Source organism: Acipenser ruthenus, chromosome 16 (assembly GCF_902713425.1).
Source record: "Acipenser ruthenus chromosome 16, fAciRut3.2 maternal haplotype, whole genome shotgun sequence".
Taxonomy (NCBI): domain Eukaryota; kingdom Metazoa; phylum Chordata; class Actinopteri; order Acipenseriformes; family Acipenseridae; genus Acipenser; species Acipenser ruthenus.
In genome coordinates this window covers 22,053,072-22,066,329 of record NC_081204.1, presented here as the reverse complement: position 1 = coordinate 22,066,329, position 13,258 = coordinate 22,053,072, and the positions used below count along the sequence as shown (strand labels likewise).

General features: G+C 40.2%; 1 long non-coding RNA gene across 2 annotated transcripts; it reads right to left on the bottom strand.

Annotated features, from left to right (window-relative positions):
• Positions 1 to 5,750: 5,750 nt before the first annotated feature.
• Positions 5,751 to 12,890, bottom strand: LOC117412026 (uncharacterized). Of its 2 annotated transcripts, XR_009307486.1 has the most exons (7): positions 11,440 to 12,890; positions 10,653 to 10,724; positions 9,639 to 9,692; positions 9,184 to 9,303; positions 9,026 to 9,109; positions 8,193 to 8,261; positions 5,751 to 7,591 (listed from the first exon to the last, which is right to left on the bottom strand). It is a non-coding gene; the product is annotated as an uncharacterized LOC117412026 (long non-coding RNA). The 2 variants fall into 2 exon arrangements; XR_009307485.1 differs by lacking the exon at positions 9,026 to 9,109 and having other exon boundaries at positions 11,440 to 12,195.
• Between the last annotated feature and the right edge of the window lie 368 nt (positions 12,891 to 13,258).

Below are 13,258 nucleotides of genomic sequence, written 5' to 3'. Positions count from 1 at the left end.
TTAAGTCAACGACAAACGTTTCAACTGGAAGTCATGATTGTTAGAGGCTGCTAGTGGAAACGTGAGTCATTGACTTTATTAAGTTTCTTTTAGTATTTCTAAATTCAGCACTATTTCGTGTTTTACAGTTGGTACATGTTGGTCTTGCATGCTCTGCATCTCTGATAAATAAACAGCTGACCCTAACTTAAAGGAAAGTGGTCAAATATAGTTGGGGGTGTGTGTCTCTGCGTGTGCGTGTGGGGGTCTGTGTTTGTGTATCGTGTGTGAAGGAACTTAAAGGACAAAATACAGTAGACCCTAGCTAATCAGAGCCATTGGAACTAGACAATGTTTTGAATAGTGACTAGTATGGGGTTCTGATATTAGTCTACCATACTAAAAGAATACCTGGTCTATTCTTTGTTCTATATTTCTGATCCCTACATTTCATAAAATGAATAAGCCTTTGAAATACAGAGACTGCTGCTGTAAATGTTTTACACACCACTCATAGTTGTGCTATTGATGTTGGGGCTCTGCTGCACCTATCTGCATGTATTCCATTGTTTTAGCATGCCTAGCATTAGTAAGTCTACTGTACTGAAGTTAAATCCCTGCACTGCTGGTATGCTTTCCTTTTTAAAAGCAGCATTTGATTGTTAAACTGCTTCAGTCAGCTGCTGTCTACATGTTTCCCCACAGTGCCAGTGATGTGAATACTATGCTTTCATTTCTGTGTGACAAGCACCTTCAACAGCACTGTAAGAATTAGATTGCCATTGCGTTGTGTAATATTGATCACAACAGTAGTAAAGCATCTCAAACTGTAGGACTAAAATCCGCCTGGTGAATTCATAACCTTCAATGCCTTTCAGAATAACCATAACATAGCGCCGTGATTCTCAAACCGAGTCTTGGGGACCTTTGGGGTCTGCAGAGGTTGCTAAGGGGGTCCCAGGAAATTCTAGACACTTGTGTTTTGTAAAACAGCATACATATTTAATGCACAAAACCATAAATTCTTGTGATACAGACGATATGCATAAGACATCTTCTTTTACTGCAGTAGTCTTTCTTTCTAGTTTGTGATTTTATTATTCCTGAGTTAAGTCCCCAGTTAAACTGTTTTTACAAAGGGGTCCCCCAAGAGATTTGAGAACCTCTCAGATGGCGTTTCTTTCTTCTTAGATGCTGTCCATGTTGTTCTGGTGCTGCGGATAGTTTGATTCATGGTTCGCTTGGAAAAGCCATCATTTGTGACGTGTTTAGAAAGGACCTCCCGTGGGATCTATAATCAGCTTCATAAAAGCACTTGTATAACACGATTTCAAACTTTTAATAATAGCTCAGAACAGTGAGGCCACCCCTAAGTGATCTCTTTATACCCATCCGCAGGACCCAGAATGCATTCCTCTGCAAGCGATCTGTGACAGAATGCATTCCGCTACAAGCGATCTGAAGGAATACATTCTTGCAAGCGATCTGCGACAGAATGCATTCCTCTGAAAGCGATCTGTATACAAAAGAGTGATATGAGTAGCCATTTATACTTGCTGTGTGATAGTCCAGGCTCCTTTTCACAGCATTAGTGTCACAAGTCCTCTATTGTTGTCCTCTTAATCCTTGTTCCTGCCTCAGTACTGTTCACACAGGCCCCAATCTGCTGGAAACGTGGACGTGTTCATTTTCTCTCTGGCAGGTTATTTGTAAGAACATGTTTTTAAATTATTTGGTACTCAATTGTATAATACAGTTTTCAAAGTGTTTAAATGAATTTACTTCTGGAAAAGTTATTTTCATAGATTTACTCAATGTGCTTCCCTTATAAAAGTTTACCACAGTAAATTAGCACCGCAATTAGTACGTTTTCATAATTTTCCCATGGTTATACTATGCATTTACAATAGTTGACCCTTGGTTTTTTTTTTTTTAAATGTGCTTTCCAATACCTCTCTGGGCTTTAGTGTTCACTACTATGCTTTCACTGTGCATTATTACACGTTGCTGTGCTTTTACTGTAATACTTCAACAACTATTCACATTTCTGTAGCGCTTTTCATCACAAGTATCCCATGATTCTGCCTGACAGTGGGTCACTCTGTGTTTGCTGTTCTTTCACTCTGCACACGTGGGCTGACCTGTGTACTCTGAGCTTTCAGGTCATTAGCCTTGCCCCAGCTGAGGGCCCAGGGCTGCTGGCAGTGCAGCTCCAAGGCCGTGTTCATGCTTCTCAGGAGTAAAGGAAGATGTGTAAACAGCATTAACTCGGGGGCTCTTTCAATCATAAAGCGCTGTTATACTGAAGCACTCCTTTTAGCCTCTGTCTTTCACCAGCAAAGTCTAATAAACAGCTTTTTCTGTGAATATATTTTTGGGACTGAACTGTTGCTTTTGATATAAAAAGGTGTGTACCTGCATGGCTATCAAGATTACTATTCCTTGATGAAAATCACAAAACAGGGACACTGTGTGGCTCTAATGGTACTTGCCTTTGCCCTCCTCTTCACACTCAGTTCATTCTTAGCACTGAAGCTGGTGGCAACTTCACCAGGAGGTAATACAGTGAATCAGGTAAAGATGGGTTTTAAAATTAGGATTTACAAGCATGGTACTGTTGGGTTAACTTGTAAAAAATATTGTAGTGCTAAATTTCAATTTATAACATTATTACATTTAATGTATTCCGTTTAGTAGTGCTATATACGTTCTATTAAGTATTTAAAGATCAAGATACATATGAATGCTGTCCTGCTTAAAGATGCTGTCTTATATACAGAACTGTTAGGGGTCTGTCTGCAACGGGGCTAAGCTAAGGGACAAACTTTTTCAGTTTGTTGGCAAACTGTGTGTGAACACTGTCACGCAGACAAATACTGTAAATGGACCAAAGCTGTTTTACATTGGGGAAATATACTGGGGGATTTATAGACACCCTATCATAGGAAAAAATATTGCAGAGCAGGTCTCTTTAGTTAGTTTTACAAGCAGACAGTCAAGGCGGACATGAACACATCCAGTGCTGATGAATCTCCTGTATGGTACAGGTAATTATCAGGTGTCTCTACAGACGGGGACCGTCTATCAGCACAGGATCAACTGTAATGTATCTGAGAAATGAATTCCACAGAGCAGCCTGAGCGTCTGGTTTAGCAAGACTCCTTTTATTCAATGCATTCCTGTGATTCATCAGTGACTGGCGAGGTGCAATTAAATTCATCATTTTAATAAACATTCACAGCAAGATGGAATGAGTACAAACAAGCTGTTCACAGACTCAAAGTGCAAGACAACGGAAAACTGCAGCCAAACTAATGACTTTCCTCAAGCGACCACAGCAAGATCTGCTGCTGAATTACAATGTCCCTCCCATTTAGCAACCTGATCCACAGCACTGGCCTGCAGAGACTGTGGCAGCGGGTCGGCTCGGGGCGGGGGAAGGCAGTGGGTTGTGTTTCTATACTCTCCCAGTATAAGTCACGTTCAGAACAGATTGGGGTCTATGTTAATGATTTAAATACAGTTGGGGCGATTTATTAATTTCATTAAATACAAGAGACAAAGGAACAGTCAGAATTAAAGTAGACCCCAGTGTTGATTCTAGAGCTGTTTGCATTGGACAATTCTACTCTTAAGACCATTGGAAACTGACAAAGGCAGTCATTTAGGATCGTGTCTTACTGCAAATTACAAACTTACTATGAATTGACAGCTACTTGCGGGATATCATCAAGGCATAGTGACACAAACTGAACCTGCTGTTTATTTAGATAGCACTCGATGATCGTTCATTATTTAGATTTGAATATGGGTATTAGACGTGTGAATGTCCATCATAATCTCAGCATTAACATTGTTAGGTGGACATCTTTATGTAGCTCAATGTTAGTTTTATTCTAACAAGGAATTGAATTATATAATGAGAATTTAGAGCAGCTAGCTTTCTATGAAAAGGCCTGCCTGAGGAATATGAACTATTTCGGCCCAGTCCTTCCAGTAATAGTGCAATACTTCTACAGACAGGGGGTGCTGCCTGCTGAGGAGGCCCTCTGCTTCACTCAGATAACCTGTATGATGTCTAAAACTCAGGTCATTGGATGCTTTCAGAAATACCACAAAACCTTACTTACATTATCAAAGACATAGCATGTTTTTGTTTTTATTATCACATCATACACCGTGGAATTTTTACATTGTATGTATTAAGAGCCCAAATGTGAACACAATCTAGCAGGCACTAGTTAACTATCTAGGTTAAGTGTAGCACAATATTTGGTGTTTTATTTAACAAAAAAAGGCACCAAGTAGACTGTTAGGAAATAGTCTGCTGTAAATTATGTAGTTAGTACAAGTCTTCAGTGAAAATAAATTCATCTTAAAGAGAAAAATAACCCCCATATTATTTTTGTTTTGTTTTTACAGAACTACAATATTGTGACATCTAGCTTTCTGCTTAGGAAAAATAGAATGTAGAACATGATTCTGTCCCTCAAAACACTGTGAACCTCACATTTATATATTTGTAACTTCAGAAATGTATTCCAAAAACATGCTCCGCTTTTAATAGGAGGAATTCGGTGTATTGCTTCAGTGTACAGCCACCGCTGCTAGACCAGTGTAAGCCTCTCTTCAGTCCCTAGGAGCTGGTGTGGATCCCAAAAGTTACTTATTGCCTGATGACACACTCAGAATTAACTACCACAAATCAAGAGGGTGTTTGCAAGGTCTGTTTCATGTGCACAAGAAAGCAGCGCTGGTTTCAAATCAGTAATTACACTGGAGCGGACCCCTCTTGTCAAAGCTACTGTTCGTGTCATAGCCCTCTACCCAAGTGTGACCCAAATTCACTATCCCCCATCAACAGGGATACCTGTGTTCCTCACACACTTCTAAATATAACTGAAGTACTGCTTGTTGAATTGTCTTCACACTGTACACAAACATTCTTCACCTCACATTTAGGTTCACATACTCTAGTGGCTGTGGTTTACCAGGACCGGGTTGAGTAGAACTGCTTAATAGATCCAAACTGGTATTTATCAGAACATTGGGGAAATCTGTGAGGCAGACAAGATCTTTCTAAATGAACTGAAATAAGCAGACTAGGCACAGTAAGGCTAATCCAGGAAAGGTGTTTGAAACCCTGAGCCTCTGTATTCACAATAGAGTACAGAAACACTTTTTCTTGTAAAAATGCACTGCTCTAGAAGGTTAGTCTGACTTCAATGCAAGAGGCGATTGAGAGCGGCAGGAGAGACGGGGCCTTTTCATTCAGCGCTGCACAGCTCTCAAGTCCCTGAATGGGGTCAGAGGAGGACTCGCACTGAATGCAATTCAAAAATCTGTTTATATAGAGAGAGGCAGATAAGCTTTCTTTTAACACAGCTGTAGAGAAAGTCATTTCGAGACAGGCTAAGGGTCAGTGATTACCAAAGACAGAAAAACCTCCCCCGCTTGTAAGGCTTTGTCAGTGGATGTGATCCACTTTGACACAATGCTACTTCATCTTGCAAAAAAGCAAAGCAGTCACTCATTAGCTGAGCTGACATTCAAATCCTTCTCTGTCTTGTAAAAGTATTTAAATATGCAAGGGGTAGTGATACATGACCTGTAAGCAGTCCTAACCAGCGTAGCTGCATTTACATTTCTCTGTGCCGCAACGGAAAATAAATATTCCACATGACATTATATATATATATATATATATATATATATATATATATATATATATATATATATATATATATATATATATAAAAAAATTAGTTTTGCTGTGATTAATTTGTATTGCACATTACAATAGGGGGTAGTTGTATTGCTGGAGCACTGTGCTTGGGCTAAAACAAGCCAGGAAGGAAACACACAGGACAAGACCCCAAAACAAAACACAGCTGCTGATTAAAAGCCTTGGTGGACCAGACACAAGCTGTCCTACCTTTGCTGTCTTTAATAAAGCAAACAACGATACCATTTTCATTATCAGGGCTTCACCCTAGAAGAAAACTCTAAAGGGCTTGACCATGTAGCACTTTGAAAGACAGCTACAGTGGATTCAGGGTTTCTGTTTAGCCTTCCGTGTACACATTTTCAACAGAAGATAGTTTACATTCCAGTTTGTTTAGTTGCAGGGGGAATTTCTTTAAAATCCCTTAATTCTGGAAACCAAAAACTTCTGCAGCAGTAGGTGGTTATAAATGTTATATACATTTTCTGTTAAGCTCAAGATTCAAAACAAAAAAGGGATCTGCAAGTTGTTTTTTTTTTTTTTTTTTTTTAAATACTGGTAACCTATATAAAGTCGTTAAATTCAACAAAAAAGCTTTTTAAACAGAATCTAAACAATTTAAAAGCTGCATGGAACACACAGCTGCAGGTTGCACGAAGAACTTGAATAGCAGTGTAACAATTCTTTCAGCTTCCTAAATGCATCCTGCTGTAAATAAATCAAAGGTAAGCCAGGAACACAGTGGTTTTCATGGGCAGCAAACCCCAAGTCAAGTGGATGCCATTCAAAGTGTGTTCAGTCGCTGGCAGAGAAATCGCAAAGGAATGCATTACAAACAAAGCCTCAGCGACAGCAGCATACTATTCTAGGCAAACATGAAACTAACACACTGGGTTTCTGACAAGTAATACGCAAAGACTAAACCAGCTTCACTGGCAGATCCCATAGGACAGGCTGCAGCGTGCAGGCAAAGACAATGCTGTACATTGACTGATGTTATTCAGCTCTAACGGACTAAATCTTACAATTAACATTAACATAACACCACCTAGTTTACAAATAAAATATTTCCATTTAAAATGACCAGACAGTGCCCCATCAAAAAACCTGTGGATTCTGCCGTTCTCACTAGGGAGGGGAGGCAGAGACATGAAAAGAAAAAGAAAACTGAAATATCATATTTACAGCAAGCAGCCATGTTCACTCAGTAAAAGAAAAAAAAAATGAATAAAAGAAAAAAAAAGGTTTAAAATCTTTCACGCACATTCAGATGTCCTGTCTTCCTTTATTACGTACGATCTTTAGTTGGTCATTGTGAAGTACCCTGGTAGCCCAGTCCAAGTAGGTTCTGCTTTCACCCAGGTTTACAACAGAACAGAAGAACTCTTACGTGGTCAGAGTCTAAACACGAGGCTCAAGCTGGGAGTCAAACCAACACCCAGCTCAGCGCTTCACCTGCAGAGATCTTTACAAGTGTAACAGACGGACTCAGTGAAGCTATTCACAATCAAAGTTAAACAAGCAGGAAAAAAAAAACATGATGTTTAAAATAAACACACATTCATTGTGCATTTTCCATACTTCTAAGCTCCAGGTAATCCCTTTAGATGAAATTTCTGTGCAATTGTAAAATGTAAACTGGCTCAGTTCATTAAAAAATGGATAAAGAAATGGAAATGAAGGTACACAGAGAAAGTGGACATCAAGCTCTACCAAAGAAGAAAGCGAACTCCGGCTGAAGGATTCTGCTTCTCAAACACTTCGTCTTCAAAGGAAGCACTGTTACAGCCCTGGTAGGACACTTCAGTGGGGGAGGCGGGGGTTAGACCCGGGCCACATCCTGTGAAGTAGGATCGGTCATCGGGGACTGCAGGAGGGTTTGTTGAGCTGCGCAGAATCAGAACCAAAAAACAACTGGGGTTAAACACTCTGCATCCCTTCATCCAGGGGTGCAAATCTGGAATTGTGTTCAATTACAATCACAATTATACTGAAAAGTAACAAACAGCTCCTCACATTAAACAAGTTAACTCTATTTATTCTACATAACCAAGCAATATCACAGGCAGCATTTTCCTCAAACAAATGGGGTCCCCAAAACTGACTGAAAATACAACCATCATGATCGTATGACAAACTGATGTGTAACTGAAATGTAATTCATCAATTATATGGAATCACTCCAGTTACACAGGTGTGCCAAGGTTCCACTACAGTTCCATTGTAACTGGAATGAATTCTCCACTACAGTTAACTGCAGTGCAGTGAATTCTGAATTGCACAGTTCCAGATGTAATTGACCCCAGGTCTGCAAGTTTGCCCCAATTTGTCTTGTTTAACACTTTCCATCTGTACACTTTACAGGGCTGCTGCATTGTTGATATAACCTGGCCACTTTTGTAGATATTACCTGTTTATATGGCTGGTCCCTTTATTGTAACCTAGCTGTTTAACAAGCCACATGTGTTTGGACAGATATATACATTACCTTGGGGTTCCTCAGCGACAACTGCTTCTAATTGTTCTCCTTTTACATACTGTGCGCTGTTCAGACTCTCTGTGGGGTACAGAAACACAGTTTACAAACTGACCATTCACCGCACTCCCCAGTCTACTGAGAAATTGGGTCATAAAGCAAAGAGGTGCTTTCTATAATTTTCTTCAGACCACCACCCCAATCAGAGCAGAAATCAAAAGCCCAGAGCAAACCACAGCATAAGCATGGAGGATTTCCTCACACCTTCAATACCAGACACCCAGGCACGGTAGTATGGATTCCTTAAAGCAGGCCTCTGTCCATTCAGAGAATTGTTGACACTTATTTCCCTCAGGCTAGCCCATTTTGAGAAGAATTATCTAAATTTACAGTTGGATCCTTTACCGGAACCACCTCTCCAGGTAAGAGGAGTCGGCAGGTAAATTTAAAACTCACACTTCTTGAAAAGGTAGAACACGCTGAGCAGCAGGCACATCATAGTCCCGTGTCAAATCCAGCCTTTGCAGAAGGTATCACTGTGAGACAGTAGCCTGTCTAAACTGCTCCATTATAGAGTCACCTTCACCAGGAGAACGCATGCAAGACGACGTGTAATTTATTAGGAGTTATTCATTCACGATCACTCCCTCCTTCTCAGGGGTATCCTGGCAGGTGTGTAACAACCAAGACACAGACAATGATAATCTTAGGAGTTGCCTTCTCAAAACATGCCTCTGTTAAATCTCCTTACTGCTACACAGAGAATCTATAGTCAAGGACTAAAAGAAGACATCCTTCACCCATTTCTAGAGCTAAGTATCCCCCAGTATAAAGTGAATGAATACCAGTGAATTAAACTGGGGGCCGTCTAAAGATCTTCATCAGAGCTGGGCTCATCTGAACCCTCAGTCTTGCATCTCCATAAGAACCTAAAGCAGAGGTGGTGTTACTGTGATCTCCTTCTCGACCTTCCCTCCCCAAGCCTGGAAAGAGCTGCCAGTACCTTGTATGCTGAAGCAGAGTTTCTTCTTCTGGTATGAGATGTAACTGGTTACAACGCCCACAAGGGCCATGCCGATGGCACTGGCAATCCCTGCAATGGTGCCAGTCTCAGCTGTGCCATCTGTGGAGGGAGCAGACAGGCTGGCTGTGCATACTGGGAACATTATTGCAGCACACAAATATATAAACCACCTACCGGCAAAGCTGGAATGACATTTCCCATGCTTGTTAACTGGTCAGAAAGGCTTCACAGTATATATATATATATATATATATATATATATATATATATATATATATTCATTTCACTGTTACAACCTTCCTAGCCAATTAGATCACTCTGTTGCAGTAGATTACGTCATGATACACAAATGCTTTAGAATTTTTTTTTTTTTTTTTTAAATAGTTCCAGTATTACATTGTGTTTTACATAGGAAAGTGAATCACAAGGTTTACCTCCATATCCTGGATCAACTGATGGTACATTACCACCACCACCGCCACCGCCACCTTGTAAAAAAACATATAATAAATGATACACAATGCTGTACTCTTAGAGAGGGGTAGATCTGACTCACCTAAACCCAGCCAAGATCGATCATCTATCGACAATACATTTCTAGAATCAATTATCTTATCAATTACAAAAATATCAATCAAGCATAACAATTTCTATTGCCAATCCACTCTTCTGAGCATGCATTACAATTTTACTGAACTGGCACATGGAATGCACACATTTAAAACCCTGTGATAATTGAAGCCAATAGTGCTGGTGCATATTTGCTCAGGTAGATAACGGCAGGCACAGGAATGGAGTTCTATGCATCAAGGTATCAAACTCCTCCACGCTGCAGTATTTATGGTACAGTGAAAAGCATTTCTATAAATAACTGGCATACTGAATCAAGCGCATACTAGAATACAAATTTGCATAACCTATACAAAACAAACTGTTTAGTAAATCAACCACTTTATGTTCAAAATGATGGTGTACTGACATGATCACATTAAGAGGGCTTCACTGTATCTACAGGACAGGCTGTGTAACAAATACTGTCCCAGTACTAGCAGGGGTGTAACAGTTCATTGTGCATCTTTCTTTACGTGATACAGAGCATCGTAATAGAGGTTTGTACTGTGCTACAAGACCAAACGCACATCATAGAGCATTGCTGTTCAAACGGTGAAGAAAGAAGTGTGTTTTATAGTTGGTATGAACACATACTCTCCCTATCCTATTTCATTTCTTTTAACAGCATTTTCTATCATTAAATGATCGCTTGATGTTATTCTGCACCATCCAAGTAGCCCACCAGGTCCAGCACATGCATAGCGATCCATATCATATTGTGACCTGCATATATCGGGATAGGCATCGTATCATGACAGTAGTATATTGTTACATCCCTATTGGACAGTAGTGTGGGTAGTGAATTCTCAATAAAAGTTCTTGGCTTCAAAACCTACCTTTCTTCCTATCCGGAGAGTAACCATCACCTAGAATGTCTTCCAGATCCTTGTCGGAGATGGATCCACCGCCTAGAATGAGTTAACAAAATCAGAACAGGCAATTCTGTATCTATACAGCCTAGCAGCTGGGCTTTTGTTTCCAGTTACTGTTTCACTCCCAGGGCGAATGCAGGGAGGTGCCGCTGTGGCACAGTGCAACCATCCTTCAAGAAATCCAACAGAGCTACATCACAAATCTGAAGACAGATTCGCTTTGGTAAGCATGCAAGATTAATAGCAGCAAGAAAGAAAGAGCATCTCCTTTCTTCGTAGAGTTCATTACAAATCTTCAAGCAATTTGAATACTACCGGTATGTCAGAAATCACAATTACGTTCCAATGGCTTTTTTTGCACACACACACACACACACACACAGCCACTCAAGGGAAATTGTCTACACAGCCTCCTGTTCACTATGACGCCCTGCAGTGGAAATCATATCTCCTTAATCTCCTCCCTGTGTCTTAAGGGACACACACTCATATTAACTTCTAAATTAGGCTGCTGTTCTCCAGTTTTTGATGAATCCATTCATTAGAATGTCAACACTGATGATGCATTTGCCAAGCTGTTTGTCTGCATGATTATTTCTAATCCAGAATTTGAACTGTTATAACATGGTTTCTAAAAGCTATTAACCACACACGTGTATAATGTTTAAACAATGTTGCACTATGTTTTTTCCATGGCAACCCCATGGACTATTAGCATTGTCATCCCATGGTGGGCAGAAGGGCAGCTTACCACTCTTTCCAACTCCGGAGCGATTGCTGTCGTCTCTTGAACCCGTGCCTTTATCTGTCAGTCAGACAATACAAGTTATACTGGCACTGCAAACTGCAAGCCAGGGCTAGCTTTCCTTCCAACAGGGCTTCTACAAATCATATCACTCTTCTACTGCACTGCAGCTGAAACGTGGCTCAGAAGCCTGGATTTAACACTGATTCTATAGGGAATAACAGGGTAACTGAGCTGAGGTTTGAAGACGTTCTTGTCCATGGATTGGTGGTTTATTTGTGTAGACGTGTCTTTTAGTGGATGGTCTCAGGTCAACCTCAGCTCTTCACAGAAATGGAAAGCTGTGCAGTTGTACTTGGCTGAATATTTATTTTTCTAGAATACTGAACTTTATCATGTCATGTGTCATGTAGCAGTTGTGGTGTGCGATTGAGCCCCTGTACCATGTGACTTCACATGCTGTCTGCTTGCTAAACACAATTGAGTTATAAAAAAAAATAAAACTGGAAGATACAAGTAATTATATTAATTGATTTGGATATATAATCTGATTGGCAGTTGAATGGGAGATTCAACCATCCAGATTTTTGTTTCACCAGCAGATGGCACCATGTAGCTTTAATTACCCAGTCCCACCTAAAGACATTTCCACATTCCTCTGAAGGCTGACAATGTGAAGCCAGGAGCTCAGCAAGCACAGAACAAGCTGCTGATTCTCCCATCTGGTTTATTAATTGAACCCGTTTCTCCTTAAAATAACTCTACTACTTCAGTATGGGGCAGCAGTGTGGAGTAGTGGTTAGGGCTCTGGACTCTTGACCGGAGGGTCGTGGGTTCAATCCCCAGTTAGGACACTGCTGCTGTACCCTTGGGCAAGGTACTTTACCTAGATTGCTCCAGTAAAAAAACCCAACTGTATAAATGGGTAATTGTATGTAAAAATAATGTGATATCTTGTAACAATTGTAAGTCGCCCTGGATAAGGGCGTCAGCTAAGAAATAAATAATAATAATAATATGAAAACTCTTTCAATTATTACATTTGAACCTCGCATTGCTCGCTTGATGGAGTATTTAAAAGGTGCAGCTAAGGTTTTGAAATCTATTTTTAAAAAGCCTTTTTCACTCCCCAAATCACTGTTTAGCCTGACTCTTCATTCCTAGCAAGTGCTCCTGCTTGACTGCAACACTATAAAGCAGTCCTCTCCTCCGTGTTGGTCCGCAGGTATTAGAGTCCACCCAGCGTCGCTTTACAGAGAAATATATAACACTTCCATGTCAGTGTCATTGCTGCTAACACGTTAAATACATTTTTAAAAAACTTGCAATGAAAAGAGATGTTGGCATTATGAGAAGTAGGGATGTCAAACTAAATATTTAACCAAAATGGATTTAGTATGTTGTCTTTCGGTTCTATTGGAACAGTTTATGCTTATTACAGTCTGTATTCGTTACTTCTAATGAAATGAAAATGGCATGGATAAAAATGATGGGACCGCTAACCTAATATTTTGTTGCACAACCTTTAGAGGCAATCACTGCAATCAAATGTTTTCTGTAGCTCTCAATGAGACTTCTGCACCTGTTAACAGGTAGTTTGGCCCACTCTTCCTGAGCAAACTGCTCCAGCTGTCTCAGGTTTGATGGGTGACTTCTCAAGACTGCAAGTTTCAGCTCTTTCCATAGATGTTCGATAGGATTCAGATCAGGACTCATAGAAGGCCACTTCAGAATAGTCCAATGTTTTGTTCTTATCCATTCATGGGTGCTTTTAGCTGTGTGTTTTGGGTCATTATCCTGTTGGAGGACCCATGACCTGCGACTG